We start from the raw sequence: 11,845 nt of genomic DNA on the forward strand, positions 1-11,845 counted from the left end.
CCCACGAGGGTAGTGCTATTGTTGATATCGAAGCCCTATAAATAAAATACAAAAATTTCAGTGACCAGCTTTCTCCAGGGGAGTGGTGACGTAACCATGACCAAAGCCCCTCCTTGATGTGTTGTTGCGATAGGCCCCAACCATGGAATTGGCCATATTTCGCGAGGGAAACCTGACTTCTGTCTGCACAACTCGCCTTTTCAAATGTCGAGTCGGTATGATTTCAGTTAACTAGGATAAAAATCAATAAGCTCCGATTTACAGTAAGTTAGTATAGACCTTAATTAAAAAAAATTAAAAAATCAAAGTTTTACGTGATGCAAACTTTGATTTTTTAATTTTTGGCATATTAACATTTATCTAGATAGGTTCTTTTTTTTTATTACAATAACTTGACATAAGTTCCATGAATATAGAATATAACATTTTACATTCAAATCCATGTTATTAATGTAATTTATAATTGAAGTACCTCAGTGATACTTCTTAACTCAAATGTATAAATAAATTATATACATTTTTAGTAATTATTAACTGTTACTAACAAACATTTTGGTGAAATGTTATATATGAAAGCCACCATTATCCTAACGATCAATGCAATGATTTTAACGTGTAATGAATTTACAATTCATAAAAATGTAAAGGCACTTCTAACTTTTTTTTGTTAAGAAGTGTTGAAATATCTATAGAGAAATCATTTTTTTAAAATTGAGATTGTAATTGTGTTATCATATCTTATCATCATGCAAAATTACTTAGAGTAATTAATTTTCATTATGAATAAAAATCCTCTAGATCTGATTATATAAGCTAACAAAGCCTGCATCAATAAACTTTTAAAATTCTGTAGAAACAAACCTGCAATGTTTCTACATGCATTGATTAGAAAAATGTTATTGAAGAAGTAAATAATAAAATCAACACTTTTTTTTTTTTAAATAATTGAGTAAATTCTTTTTATTTCTGTATCAAAAACCACAAAGTAAACATATACATACATACATAAATTTATAAGCAGACTTTCAAAGATGAGTATGGGCAAACCATGAAAGGTTATACAATAAAAGATGTAGCAACTCAAATCATACAAAACCTAAACAAGCATATCCAAAAACATTCATACGTTCCAAACGACAGAACTGGGTGAAAGACCTTCTATTCTATAGTAATAAAATATATTAATAACAGGTCATTAATAACTGGCAAGCTCATGAGCACTTCTTTTTTTCCGTTCCAAAATCTGTAGCCATTTTGGCAGTTTAATGATAGTTAACACTCGTATTGGAGCAACCCTATTAACTAACAGTCTTATCCTTGATAAACTTTCGAATAATTTCTCAACCCAAGAACGCCAATACATATTGCAAAAGACAACTGCTATATTCAGAAGCAAAACATATGTGTAAAAAAATATAAGAAACCGTTTTATTTTAACGCGTTTTGCAAGACATCAATAACGCAGCAAAGTTACTGACATCAAATTTGAAACCGTTACTCTTCCTACGGATTATCAACCCACTCTCTATCGTAGGATGATACGATGAATCTTAAGAATTATAATATAGAATAAAGACATGGAAAAATCACTAAGGTGTGGATAAATAATAAAATCTGCAATTCTTTATTCGTTATAGTATTATTATTTTTATTTTTATTTAATCGTTCAATGTATAAAAGGAATAAAGCGGATGACATGCTTCACACGCGAACTACATTTTCGGAGTTCAACGTCCTTATTTATACGATATGCTTTATTCTTACCTAAAGGAAGAATTATAAAGATTGACAATTTTTTATTTCACATACACAGGGTTGTAACAAAAATATATAAAGGAGTTAGAAATAAATTTTACAAAAAAAAAAAAAAATATATTTTAGTAAATTAACATTTATTTCATAGCAACTATGGGAGGAAAATAGACGTAGACAATTGGGAATGTATTAATATTATTTTAAAAATCATTTGTAATTAACAATAATATCAAATCTAATTTTAATTACGATGAGAGGATACTTCTCAATTCAATCTGTATTATATATTTATAAATTCGATGTTATTGTTCTTATTTTTATTGTTTATCTTTGATGTGACAGTAATTTCACAATTTCATCATGCTAATTAAATTTACATATGCATAAAGAGAAAAGAAACTCTCGATAAGTACATTAAAAATCAAAATATTAAGAATGTTCAACAACCAGTTTTGACTATCATCAAACTTGAAGGAACATGCTCAGTATAGTTTTTCTATTATAAAACCTCCCATGTCTCTACCAGTTTCACGACAGTCAAAACAGCTTGATGGAACAAGCTTATTAATAGTATAATTTTAGAATAAATTTATCACACGATAAATTATTTTAAGAAAAAGTTTTTAAATCTTCAACGTTTCGAATAGTGTTGAAAATAGGAAACTTTCACTCTACCCAAAAAGCAATACTTTGATCTGAGACAATGTCAGTCAGTCAGTTCATTGCTGGTCATTTTTGCATATAAACATACAAATGTGTTAGCTGTTTTAAACCGGTTAATTTAATATTTTTAAAGAAAAAATGTCTACTTCGATCAGGTGTATTATCCTTGATGTGAGAGTAATTTCACATTTTTATCATGCTAATTAAATTTATATAGGCATAAAGTGAAAAGTACATTCTCTCGATAAGTACATTAAAAATCAAAATATTAAGAATGTTCCAACAACCAGTTTTGACTATCATCGAACTTGAAGGAAACCTCCCATGTGTCTACTAGTTTCACGACAGTCAAAACAGCTTGATGGAACAAGCTTATTAATAGTATAATTTTAGAATAAATTATTGTAAGAAAAAGTTTTGAAATCTCCAACGTTTCGATCAGTGTTGAAAATAGGAAACTTTCACTCTACACAAAAAGCAATACTTTGATCTGAGACAATGTCAGTAAGTTCATTGACGCGCTGGTCGTTTTTGCATGTAAATATACAAATGTGTTTCAACATTTCTAAAGAAATAATGTCTACTTTGATCAGCAGGTGTATTGCTTGTCTTTGCAAGCCACCGATTTGTATTTACACAATACAAGATTTTTAAAGTACAGCAAAAGTAACAATATAAACGCAGAGTAATTTTGACTTTAATAAATTACAAGAACATTTATTTTTAAATGTTTAAATTACTAATATAATGCTAATAGAGAGAACTTTGAAGATAGAAAATAAAAACAAGAAAAAATATCCAATTCATCTTTACTTATTTATGATAATACAAATTGAATTTTATCTTAATATTAATAACGATTAATTGAATAAAAGAAGCATATAAATACCTATATATTTCATTCTCCGGCAATTGTTTTAGTAAATATAAAAGAGGTAGTAAGATGTGTATAAATAAAATAAATCGATAATATTTCTCACTGTAAGTATGAAGAATCAGTTTTTCTCATTTTTTGAATTAATCGCTTTGACATGTAAAATAAAAATAAAATAGGTTTTCATTTTATTAAATTTTCTTTTTTTTTTTTAAATTTCTGTCTGTGTATATGTCTGGTTAATTGTTAAAAAAAAATAGATAAGCCTATATAACATGTTTGCCATAACTAATATAATAAATTAATATTACTAAATTAAAATAATTGAACATACCTACTTATAGAATTGATGCACTGAGAGATAGTTAAAAATTAAAATATATATATAAAGACTAATAACACAGGAGTGATAAGGTACACTGACCCACTAACTGAACGCACATGTACACAGAAGGAGGCGACTCATTTCACTGAAGGAGAACAGAGAGGCAAGCCTTTCACTGCTGACTCACTAGGGTCAGGTACCCAATCTCTCTCCCACCTCCGTCAGGTGGAGTTTTTTGTCCTAAGACCGTTGAGCCACAACAAGGTGACGCAAAGCGATCATCCATGTACCGTTGTAGACTTCTACAAGCTCGCTGTCACAATATTAATAGGTGGCAGAATAATGAAGTAAAGATATATCATTAAATACAACATTTTAGACACAAGTAACTAACACGATTCCACAAAGAATTGTTTTTAAAATGATTATTTACTTAATTCGATTTTTCAAAATATATTTTATGTGGAGAAGATGGCCGGGGGCAGGTCGGCAAATAAACAAAAAACTATTTTTTCGTGCGAATAAATAGTTTTTGATCATTTGATGACCTTACCCCTTCCCCCCCCCTTCGACCATCTCCTCCACATATTGTTCTATGGTCAACTATCAATGTTCATAAACATTAAACCAACTGGTAAACGTCCGATACTCGTCCAAAGCGTAGATGGGAGGATTGTGTCAAGACTGATTTAGTAGATTAGGTTTGGACGGACGCCACAGGATGAATGTTTATGGAGAGCGATAAGATCATTGGTATGAACCTTTGGGTTCGCTAAGCCTTTATTATTATGGCCTTTTTAGACCATAATGACCAGACATTCAGTTCCAAGAATATTTTAGAAAATATGGCATTGTCATTTAAAATAATTTTATTTTAATTTATATATTTACAACTACATATGAAAAAACCTGATGTGATTTGTGACTTCAGCAATGAGCGATGAGCCTTCGATACCGGTAGTCAAAAATGATAAATCATAATAGTTTTATTAATTATTCAATGTATTACAAGAAAGTCTACTGTAAATTAAATAATAAAGTTTTTTTTCCTGACTATTTAAAACTTTTTAACAAAAAATTATTTTTATCTAAGCATATACACAATTATCCATTATTTAAACAATTGATTCTACAATTCAATCATTTTACTAAAGTATGTAGTTGTCATAGATCATCAAAATGTAACTTTTCTTCATTTATTAACATAGATTGTTTTCATGATGTGTAGATTTAAATGAAGAGAGATTTATCATATTATATCTTTAGTATAGGTACAATTCTCATTCACTGGCAGCAAAAGTGAAACAGAAATGGGTAAATAAATTAATAAAAATTAAATAAGGCAAAATTGATGTAAGCTTCAAAAGAGATTATGCTCGGAGCCTAAATGGAGAACATATCACAGCTCACTAAGTTTTAACGCTATGATTCAATGCTTTGAAATAGTATTTTAGCTAACTTGGAGTGATTAGTGGTCAAGATGAAATCATCACAACGTAATAACTGGTTCCGTCAGATCGCAATTATGCCTGGACATTTTGTCATTACAGAGACAATACTCACAAAAACTGACCTTCCTTTCCCCGGCCTCGCCGATAAATGGTTCAGTCCATGTCCATAATATGCTTAAATAACCCTGAATACTTAAAAAAAAAATACTAAACGCTAACGAAGTATAAATAGCAATATAATTTAATCATACAGAATTAAAATGCAGTCGGAATGGTACTACACATAACATACAAATTTCTTCCCATAATCTTTTATGCTGATTTTCGTAGAAGTTATCTAATAACATAATGACCTAAATTGGAAGGTTATTGGTTGACTATATGTTATTGATTGTAGGAAGAAACGTATTTTATGGTATGTAATTGATGGTCAAGAAATGTATAAAGATTGTTATCTTTATTTTATTAGCAAGAATTTATTAGCAACCTAGGTTTCCCCCCACTTTCCAGGGCTTCATCTGGACTAAATATGAACAAAATACAATCATTGTAAGTTATAAGAATAAACACATGGAGTAATGATAATACTATAAGAATATATATAAGAAGTTTTATAAGACTATACATACTTCATATGTATATTCTTATAGTCCAATTATATCATGCAAAATTTCTGTCTTGTTCTCTTGTTTTGTTATGAAATCTTCTAATACTAACATTTTAATGGTTTTGTCTTTTCTTTTCATTTTTTGAATTCATTAATTAATTATGAACAAAATAAACATATATGTTTATCGACTTAAATACATTTTGTTTTAGATACTGTCAGCAGAGCCAACCTCTACCTTCAGAAAGTTAAATCTGGTTAACACACAAAATGCTACCTGAGTACCTTATTAAACAAAGCACAGCAGGAGCCATAATAAGTTTGGTTTTCGATGTGTTCTTTCACAATAAACAACACTATTTAAAGTCATGAAATCCTTTGCAATAAATCTTTCAAACATAAGAAGTGTTCAGGTATATGCGGGCAGGTAACAGGGGAAGATTTATGTGGAACGTGTTTCCAAAACCAACGGGTGTTCTATCTTTAAATTGATGTGCAATCCTAGATATCATCATAAATTAAAATGATATCTTCCTTACTTTTACATTCTATTAGAATAATACGATATAGTGTGATTCTGAAATTTGGTAGACAGAAAAAAATATGTAATTTTCTAAACGTAATCTGAAAAGCTTTTTTTTTTTTTTTAATGATAATTCTTTATATTTATTATATTAATGTTAGAGTGTAATTAATATTTCATGCTCATGTAAATATATCCTAATTTAAAAAAATATATTGGTTCACCCATTAATTTCTATGAAGTTTCTTGTATTCTAGTTCTTCGAACTCACTTTCATAAATACTTCATAAATATTTATTGATATTTCAATCAAATCATTTGTTAACTATTTCATATTTATTTATGAGTGAGTTATGCCACTTTATAAATTGATAAAAATTAATGCTATAACAAGTAAGCCTTCTATCTCCAAAAACCTTCAAACAGCAATCCTAAATTAACATTCACAAAGGAAAAAGATTTAAAATAAATGAATACGTACATAATCATTTATTTATTGACACTATTGACATACATTAATGTTTATATTATAAATATTAATTTTTAAGGTTATTAAACTTAAATTATACTCTTTACATTAAAGTTGTTAAATAATAATAGTTATTTGAAATAATTCATTAAAACTCTTTTTTTTATCTCTGTAGACCATGACTTTGCAAACAATGAAGTTGCGAAACGTTGTTTTATTGGCAGTTATCTTATTGAATAAGCCTCAAGAACCGCAAAAAATACATATCGTACACAGTAAAGAAAATAGTTATATATATATATTTATATTAATAGCGAGGTGGGTCATTCATAAGGCACTGTACTACTAACTCCAAGGACCCGGGTTCAAATCCGACTGTAACAGATAATTATTTATTTTGTCCCTGTAGCCTTGAGTCAATACTGTGGGCTCAGGAGCCCTCCAAGTCTACCCAGCCTCAGAGAGTGACTACCCTTAATTGAGGAAAATTAACCGCTGGCGGCCGATCATGATTTTGATCAAATCATCTTTGCACAACTATTGGTCTAATAACAGTTAAAATGGAAATTTAAAATATGTACACACACACATAGATTTATTTTACAACTAATAAACCTTCATTTAAATCTGTATATATTCCATGAACGCTGAAAATGTAATCCATGCATTGAATATATAATCGATTTTTATGAAACAATTTGTATGTGATAAGAACAAACCATTATAATCGATATAAAAAGTCAATAATTAATCTTTATTTTCTTTCATTTTTAGTTACAAGGGGATTAAGTTATCCATAGTTTTTGCTTATACATTCCAACAAAAACAAAAAACTACAAGTACATACATAGAGTATTTTGAAATTAATCTATTTTCATGATAAATTTTATCATACTTTGTTATAAATTTTACCTAGAAGTTGGTTCTAATGTCGGCATGTTATCGGGGGTTGTAGTGATTAAAAAAAAGAACATATATATTACATTAGCATAAATTATTAACGTAATATTATCATATACCCGCGGTTTTTCTGGATCATTGAATTTTCAAATACTTGTTCCTCATGACCTACAAACAGTTTATATGAATGATCATAAGAACCTAACTCATTGTTATGGTTATTAACAACAAAGATCTACTAGATATTTTTTCTTTGTTAGTAAATCTATCTTGTCTTATTAAGCCACAATGAGGTATCGGAAAAATATCACTAAAAGAGTTCTGAAGAAAACCACACTACACATCGAAACCACGATCTTTCGTGGTCAGATCATGCAGTCATGCCTATCTCGGTCTAGCTACAAATTCCTTTCTATCTCATGGTACACCATGGTACGCATTCACGAGTACACTTAATTTTCTTGTAGGAACGATTTGAAAAGCCTCTTATTATAAAATGAGTTATTACTTATTAAATCAATTAATAACAAAAATAAAAAAGTAGTTCGGAATCATAAAATTAACCCTCAAATTATATCAGCATTAAGATAGTTTTGAATTATGATTAAAAATACTTCATGCTTCCAGCTATAGAAATAAATGCGGATTTGAATTTAAAGAAAAATATAGTTCCACTTAAAATTCAAAAAGGATTTAATAAGATTCTATATAAATTAAAAATCTGATAAACGTAATGCAATTTTTAAAATCACTTAGAAAGTATAATTGAATATACTACTGTTCAACTTCACTAATATAAGTAAAAATTCAAAATATACAAAAACTATTGGTAAAATAATTAATTTAATTTTTAAAAAAGTTAGAAACGATGCCTGAAACTATATTTATACTCTGTACAATGATATACAAAAAGAATGAATAAATATGCAAATACATGATGGAGTTAAATCTTTTTTGTTGGAAGATGGCGGTGAAGAAAGGTACGAGAATAGTAGCATATACTCGAAGGAGAAAACATATTTATAAGTAACTGATTTTGTAGGACTTATTCAGGGCTGGGTACAAGACAAGAAGTTCACTTGAACTCTGATGAAGCACTGCAAAGTGGGGCGAAACGTAGATTACTAAGGAATAGTTATGTTTTTTGCGTACCTTTCTTGACCACCTTCCAACAATCATCACATAAGATCGAAAACATGAAATTTACACTTCCACCTTTTTTTTAATTATCCCCCTCCCTTGCCATCTCTGGCGGCATACGGGGTGTATTTACGCTTCCACCATCATTGTGGTCGACCGTCGACATTACCTTTCTTTTTCTTTTTAGATTTCAAATCACCAAGCACCTCATTTTCAAACATTTCAATCATATTTTTAGAACCTTATATATAAACAATTCATCTAATCTACCTCCCTGTACCATTAATTTAAATTAACTAAAATAAAAAGTATTTTAATTAGAACGTCAGAACATATTGTGAACTAATTGATGACGTTAGATAAAATAGGTAGAAAAAAATGGGACGAGTAAATCTCATTCATTGTACAACTCATCCGGAAGAAAACTCGGAGTGACATATTTACAACCACGGTTACATACATTTGTAGGACAGCTCTGGGAACAGGGCATGGGGAGCGCTTTCTATTAAGAGACGGAAGTTACATAAATATTTCGATTAACTAAGAACTTACCCACATCCTGAGATCATCTGGAAGATGAAGGCTGTCCTGCTTTAGCGGTGAAGTCATTGGCCGGCATTAGCTAGAAGCGGTTTATATTTGCCTATGACTGGTAGACTATTTAAAGACTCAACCATTAGCGGTCTGCCGCTGGATAGGAACAGAAGATCCCCCGTCTATTGGGAAAACCGGTGCCAATGAGGCTAGACGTCCCCGTTCCGGATAGACAATGCATGACGGAAATCGATCGTCAAGACAGACGACGAGGAGTTTGTCCGATAGTTGCAACGGAGTTAGGGGAGGGAGTAATGAAAAAGTAAAATGTGACGCATTCTTATCTTTTTCATATTTGGCTATTTTTTCAATGTTACTCGAAACTATTTTTTTTTTTTTTAGTTAATGATTTAAACATAAGATAAGTCCTGGATTAATTAAAGAAATTCAGTAGTAGGGTGGGCTGGGAAGGATTTTGTTTTATTATTTTGGTGTAATGATTTTGAGAAACTCTAACGTAACATCGACGAATATTCTCTATAAGTGTCTGGAAGGTAATATAAGTAAGGCCACTCACTACAGAGGGATGCAGTGGCGAGTTTAACGCTGATTTCCAGTTTTGGAACTAGTATTGTGCTTCCTTGTATTCATAGAGGTAGTAAAAATATAAATAAAAAAATAAAAAAAATGTTCACTTCTATTTTGCATTTAGACATCAATGAACAAATTTAGTTCTGCATATGTTTAGAAATTCATGTAAGAACTTTAACACCTACAACCAAAAATCCGTTCTTGGTGAACTTTTTACTTTTTGTTTTCCTAAATACGCCTAAACGACAAATCATTAATCTTGAAATTTCGGTAATTATGTAACGAAGATTCGAAGTAATGCAATTTTCAGGAAATAAAATAAGGGATTATGATAAAAAAAAATCTATAAATGACGGTGACTAATGTAAAGTTCTCAATTTATTTTGCAATTTGGTGCATTTATTATCTGTTGGTTGTTTTAAGAATCAACAGATAAGAAATGCACTAATGTTCATGATTCACTTAACTTTAGATAAAAAATTTAGTTAGCATCTTTAGGACTTTCAGTGCGTTTTACTTCATTACTCCTTTTTTCCCTATCTAGTTGAGATCTACATGACAACTAGTAACTTGACTGATACTTAGAAAGTTAAATGCAGAACTGTTTAAATTAAATATTGACTATAGACTTGTACTATTCTTATAAATATTCATTTTGTCAAAGAAAATTTGACTCATTATAATTTCTTACTACGATATTATATCCATGGTTGAACAGAAACTGTTTAACAATGATGGTTGCTGAAGTAATCTATAGTTACAGAATTCAGGATGAACTTTGTAAGCACTGTATATTCATGGAAACACGGTCCAAGGGCGAGTGTAAATAAGTAGTTCCTAAACGTTTGCCCGCAAGCACCATTCCGTGATTGACTTGCTCGCTGCTGTTCAAACACGAGTTATCAATAAAATTTTACATATATATTTTAAGTATTAATTACTATGAAATGAAATAATGTTTCTGTGAAAATTTCTGATAATCATTCTTATTTTGTTAATTTTACTTTTTTAAAATATTGTTTTGTGAATGTGTAAATTATATTTCTAAAATAATCATCTTATATATTATTATCTGTAATATTAACAACGTCCAAATAATTCACCAATAAATGGCGCAGCCTTTTGGCCGATGAACTACATACTACTGAAGGGATGTTCAGTAATTTTAAAGGATATATTTCATATAAATTGTGTTTGATACAACAGATTTTTTATATTTAAATTCTCAATTAAAACATTGCAAAGAAAGCGCTAATTTCTTTTTTGTTCCAAATGTAATTTTCACTACAATAATATTTTCCTTTATTAATTATCACTATTAACAAATGTAACACAATCTTAACCGTTTAAATCATACCTATGGTTTCTTAATCAATGTGTAATTGGAGTCTATGATGCACGACCAATGCCACTGGTGTGGTACTCACCTAAGAAAAAAAAGAAAACAACATAAATATTAAATGATAAATAATATTCACTATATGAGTTATTCATGCTCTCTACTGAGAACAAAAAAATATAACAATTCAGGTAAGAATATTAAAAACTATAATCTTGACATTTTAAAGACGAAAACATAATTAGGCTACTTAATTTCATGTAATTAATTTAAAAATTATCGCTAAAAAACTTATGTAAAAAAGATAACATGTTTTAGCAAAATTATTTTATTAACAGAGTAACGGAGATCAAGCAGCTAATCTCATGACTACTATCACAGCAGTGGATCAAAATAGGTAACTGACTAAATGTATAGCATTATAAGCACTATTTTTTCATGAAAACGGATCTTGCAGTTTTCTTAAATATCCGAAGAAATTATCATATACCAGACGATTCTATGACCAAGAGCTCATATAGATTCGACGATAGACTAGATGTAGATTCCATCAAATGATCGACAACGCAAGGAGATCGGTGTGAGCTGCCCAAAAGAAACTCTTGTATCAACACGGATTGGACATACTCGGCTGGCGAACAATTCTCCAGTAAATAGGTTTTGGAACACAATGC

At 29.7% G+C, this 11,845-nt stretch overlaps 1 protein-coding gene across 4 annotated transcripts in view; it reads right to left on the reverse strand.

Annotated features, from left to right (window-relative positions):
* The window catches only part of Evi5 (ecotropic viral integration site 5), a 265,049-nt gene that overhangs the window by 127,271 nt on the left and 125,933 nt on the right, over positions 1–11,845 (reverse strand). For 2 of the 4 annotated variants that reach the window (XM_067047083.1, XM_067047084.1), the window contains one exon: positions 11,190–11,259. The exons of the other annotated variants lie outside the window; for them this stretch is intronic. The gene's annotated coding sequence lies outside the window, so the exon portion shown is untranslated. The remainder of the gene's footprint in view (positions 1–11,189; positions 11,260–11,845) is intronic. 4 annotated transcript variants of the gene reach the window in all.

This window comes from Halyomorpha halys, unplaced genomic scaffold, assembly GCF_000696795.3.
Source record: "Halyomorpha halys isolate HHAL.00 unplaced genomic scaffold, Hhal_1.1 Scaffold52.1, whole genome shotgun sequence".
NCBI classification, from domain to species: Eukaryota; Metazoa; Arthropoda; class Insecta; order Hemiptera; family Pentatomidae; genus Halyomorpha; species Halyomorpha halys.